Genomic DNA, 5401 nt, shown 5'->3' with positions numbered 1-5401 from the left:
TTTATTGAGCAATCACACAGTGTTAATATAGTAAAGCGGAGGGTGGGAGAAGGTAAAGGGCAGAGAGAAGGCCTGGGGAGTGGAAGGTGGCAAGGCCCTGCTGGGGAATTTCTACTACAGTCGTGAGCCCTGGTGGTTTCACAAGATAAGGAAGTAAAATGTAGAAAAAAATCAGGGCAAGAAAAACATGTTTTTACAAGGCCACCTGGTTGTTTCAAACTGGGGCAGGGGTACACTTAAGGCTTGGCCTCCAACATAAGAGGACCTGAGAGGGAAGTGGAGACCTAGGGAAGTTCCTGACCATGCACCGCTAAGATAGCAGACTTGAACTGAGGTCTTGGGCTGTGTGGAGAAGAAACCCTTTTCCGGTCAGAATGGCCTCCCTGGCTGCTGAAGGCCCCCTCAGTGCAGGGTTAGTTCTCTCCTGTGTAGAAGAACAGATGGCAGGGTTGTGGAAGGATGGTGTGATAGGAAGAACTGGCCCCTACAGGGATCACAAGCCCCAGATCCAGAGACTAGAGCCCCCAGAAAGATGGGGCTCATGGACAGCAGAAAGCTCTCTCAGTAAGACATTTGTGTCCTGTGGAGGGTGGTGATCATGGGACGGAGGGCTTGGTTTGACAAACGTTTCCCAAGATCCCATAGGTGCCTAGCTGTACAAGATGAGGACTGAGTCAACCTTATTCCTATCAGGTTTGAACATGAGAGACAAGGAGGCGTGGCCTGGCTATCCTGAGTCTTGTGCATGAAGCAGGCATCTGTTGGTTCTAAGCAAGGGCCAGGTCTCTGAGGTTAGGGAGAAGCCAGGGAGGGGAGTGTAACAGAGCACTGGCCAGCCCAGGGGTGTGGCTGTAGAGCAGACAGGCAAGACCAGCTGGTGGTGTCAGGCCTCTGTGAGCCTGGCCTAGCTGTGCTGGGCATGTTGACTTTTTCCTTCTCTGCTTCCTTCCGAAGGTGTGTTTACAACCCAGTTTTATTCATACTTTTCCCTCTGACAGAGACCTCAGAAGAGGAGAGGCCAGTGTTGGGAACCCTGCTCTTCTCATTCAGCCTCCCCAGCAAGATGGCTCTGTATTCCATGGGGTGGAGGAGGGGCTGTGGTCCCTGAGGCGAGTAGCTTAGACTCCCTGATGGCCCTGGGATGTGTGATCATAGGTGCCTCCACAATGTGTGGGCTGGATGTAGATACTCTCCCAGCTGGCATGGATGTGGCCAAGTCAGGGCACTTCCTCCCTTGTCAGCAGATCTGCAGCCTGAACTACCTACCAGAGGAAGGAAGGCAGAGGCAGCTGGTCCCCAAGAGGAAAGGCCTCCCCTGCACAGGGAGGGAGTTCAGAAAAAAGACGGGGAGTGTTACATCCAGAAAAACTGATGATAGCTTTGAAGAATCATCTTCCTCCGACAGTGGCATTAGCTAGCATCTAGTGTTAAAGCCAGCTTTGATCTGGGTTTTAAAATTCCACACTTTACATTCACTTACTTCCTCATCTGTTCTGGGTAAGCCCAGGCCACCGCCCCATTGGAGCAGAGCCTAGAGTGGATGGTGAGTATGCAGGGGCCTCATTTCCTCTCTCACCTGACTCCAGCGTTTTTGGCTGGGAGAGTCATTGGATGAATGCACAGACCAGCCCAGACCGGAGCAGTTCAGTCCGACGGGAGCAGGGTCCCCGAGAGGGTGGACAAGGATTCGGCGAATGACAAACAGACCAACACACAGAAGTTTGGTGAAGGTCTGAGTGTATTTTTGCAGCTGCAGGGCTCAGATTATATATTACAAAATTACATGATTACATCCATAAGCCATTGTTCCGCGGTTAATCTTTTCTAAGAGTTTTTATTTCAGAAACAAAAGCGAAACACAGGTCTATCAAAATACATTGCCAAAGCATGCTATTATCTTAACAAGCATCAGCTAATGTTAAACAGAAAATTTCCTGTTTTTCATCTTGGTGAGTTCACATTAGAGACTTTGAAAGTTTATATTCTATGGTTACACAGTGAGATGACCTCAAACCAATATGTGCTTTCAATATTAGCTCTGTAATCATTACTATTTCTATTTGAATTCAAGGTGATTCATAATACTGTTTTGTTGTTCCCTGTTCATTATACTGTCCGAAACCCCAAGCAGTATCAGTATCCCATTCTATTCCTGTAGCTCTCATGAAATCCTTCCAAGTATGGGGCTTATACATATAATTATCCCATCTTTCTCTCCAAGAAATAAACACATTCTTCAATTGTCTCTGTATGCTCTCCTTTTGTTCCTTACTAAGCAGGCACCAAGGTGGCCCAAATCTTGCAAGTCTGTCCATGAATTGTAATGAATACCAAGAAACCCTTTTTCCTCCCATCTACACCCTTCCTTATCATATGCTCCTGTAAAAGGCAGTGGTTCATCCATAGGTTCTGGAATTTTATACATAATTTCTTTCCCTCTCGGTGCCTGCCATAATCTACCTCCTGCCAAAACATAAGCCAGGCCAAAATTAGTCATAACAGTTGGTGGTAACTTTCTTTTTCTCCTAATACCAGAATTAGAGTCTTTTCCCTGAATTGCCCGTCCTTTAGGAAATACATCATCTTTAGGACTTCCTAACATTAGCTCTGCTTGTTCTATTCTGTCCATGATATTCCATGACTGATTATTTCTAGCAGCTTCTATTATAGCTTTAAGCAGTAAAGGTACATCAGGAGACAAGGTCATCTGAGGAAACTGAGTTCCTAGATACCCATAAAAGAATGACAGTCATAAAGATAATAGCAAGCAAAATGCAGCCAAGTACACTGAAAATCTTCTTTGCACTGCCAGTTCCAAGAGGCAACCTTCCTTGAAGTTTCAGCCTCAACCCGTGGAGGATCTCATGCAGGCTCCATTGGAGATGGCATGACAGATGAACTCTTCTGCCTTCATGGAGAATATTTCAGGCACAGCAGAAATTCAGGAGAATCATCTAGAAAACCTGAAGAATAGACTCAGGCAGAGCCATGGGGTGTGTTTCTGATTTGAAGGGGGGAAAACATCTCCCTAGAAAGTGAGCAGGCAGGAAAGAAATCAGAGCCAAAGAGCTCTGGAGCCTGTAAAGCTAGGTGAGAGGGAGGTTGGCTATGGTCCAGAGTAGGGATAGGCAAATTTGCCTTGGGTAATCAGGAAGAAGGGCTGCCCACAGAGACCAGCATCCCTAACTGCCCCAGCCTCCCCAGCCTGGTCCTGAGTTTAGAGAACATGTAGTAGAGATAGGGGGACACCTGGGGCTGCCACTGAAATGGCCCCCAGTGATGGGTGATATGATATTAACCCATCTGAGCTGGGAAAGCCAAGGAGACTCTCCATGTACAGACCTGGCTGCCTGGATGACTCTGACCTTTGAGGGATTGATCAGGAGAGGGGCTCTGTGGTTGAGGAAATGGAGAGACCCCAGGGATCATCCTGAGGGAGAGGGCACTGAGCTGCTTGGCTGAGACTAGGCCATGGTGTTGGTGGGTACAGGTGCCGCACTTCTGGGAGGAGAGATCTTCCTTTGGGCCTTCCACTTTCTTCCTGGCTGGACTCTCACTCCCACAAGCTTCCATGTTTTTATGCTAAAATGAGTGTGGAAGCTCCAGGAAGCAGAGGACTCTTCCTGCCCTGCCTGTTCCTCACTCCTGCTCCCACCCTGAGGCACTGAGGGAGATGAGGTGGACGGGTCAGCCACCATGTGATGAGATGACAAAGGGAATGAGGGCGGCAGAAAACTAAGGTAGTTCACTTCTATTTCCTGAAATCAGTACCTGCAGATACAAAACTAAGTGAAGTGAGTCAGTTCAGTTCCTGCATCATGTGCTGCCCCTGGATGCATAGCACATAGTGAGGTGCTTGTCGTCAGAGACTACCCACATCCCAACATTGGACATGTCAGGCTTTGTTGACAAATGGTAATGAAGTTTGAAATAACCCAAAACCCCACCAGACCCCACATTGTACCCACCTATATTGGTGGCACATCTAAGGAGGATGATTGCTGGAGTTCAGTGAGCACAATGGACCTTTGCTTTTCACCTCCACAAGCTCTCATGGAAAGGGTTCTTAGACCGATGAGTCCATGGAACAACTTAGGGAACTGAGGCCCCAGGACAGGCAGTGACTTGGCCAAGGTAACTTGCTGGTGGATTCAAAGCCCGTCTTTCTCAGGTGGCAGCGGGTAGGCTGTGGGTTTGGCAGCTATACTGATCACTGAGCTTGACCTCTGTGTGTGTGTGTGTGTGTGTGTGTGTGTGTGTGTGTGTGTGTGTGTGTGCCTTCTGTGATTCTGTGATCTCATCAGATATGGATATGCTGAACACTTTACCTGCATTATCTCATGACATCCTCTCAACAACCTTCTTTATAATCAAGAAGCCAGGAACATGGAGAATTTAAGTATGTTTTCCAGGGTAGTAAGCAGAGAACCAGGATTTGAATGAAGCCCAGGCTAGGAACAACTGCCCCTAGAACCTGTTTTGTTTTGTTTTCTTTTTAACTATTTATTTATTTATTATTTTTGTGTGTGAGTGTTTGCCTACATGTAAGTGTACTTGTGTGCAGTGCCCACAGAGGCCAGAAGAGGGCATTCATCAGATCCCCTAGAATTGGAGTTAAGGATGGTTGTTAACTGCCATGTGGGTGCTGAGAACTGAACCCAGGTCCTCTGCAAAAGCAGCCAGTGCCTTTAACCACTGAGCCATCTCTTCAGCCCCAATTTTTTTTTTTTTTTTTTGGAGGCAGAGTCTTACTACGAAGCCCTGGATGGCCTGGAACTCTCTATGTAGACCAGGCTGGCCTCCAGTTCACAGGGATCTGCTTCTGGAGTTCTGGGATTAAAGGCACGCACCAGCATACCCAGCCACACCAAGCTTCTTATGAGTTCTGGGCTGAACTCGGGTCATCATCTTTTAAAGCAAACACTTTACTGAATGAACCATTTCTGGTTCATTCTCCCTTGCTTCCATCTCTGTTGCTTTTAAATTACCCAGTTTGTGGTTATAGCAGCACAGTTAATGACACACAGAATAAACACCAACAGTAGAATTGCTGGGTTGGAACAATGTCTGCTTCAACTAGCGATGTTCGAAGTCTTCTTCCCCATTTTCTTACTTTATTAGTAACTTTGTTGGTGTCTGAATCAGGATCTTACTATGTAGGCCATCCCAGCTTCAAACTCTCCATCCTTCTGCTCCAGCCTCCTGAGTGCTGGGATCACAGGTGTCTACCGTCATACTCAGTTTGAATTAAAAATATTTTTGGGCATATTTTATTGCTTGATTTAAAAAATACTTAAAATAGCTTATGTGTTGTGAAAACAGACTTTTTAAAAGCTATATTTATTAACCTTTCCTTTGGTGGCTTCTGTTTTATATCAATCCAAGAAAGACCTTCCTCTTC

The sequence above is a fragment of the Nannospalax galili genome, unplaced genomic scaffold (genome assembly GCF_000622305.1).
Source record: "Nannospalax galili isolate Female #2095 unplaced genomic scaffold, S.galili_v1.0 scaffold2049, whole genome shotgun sequence".
NCBI classification, from domain to species: domain Eukaryota; kingdom Metazoa; phylum Chordata; class Mammalia; order Rodentia; family Spalacidae; genus Nannospalax; species Nannospalax galili.
Note: the sequence above shows the minus strand (reverse complement) of the source record.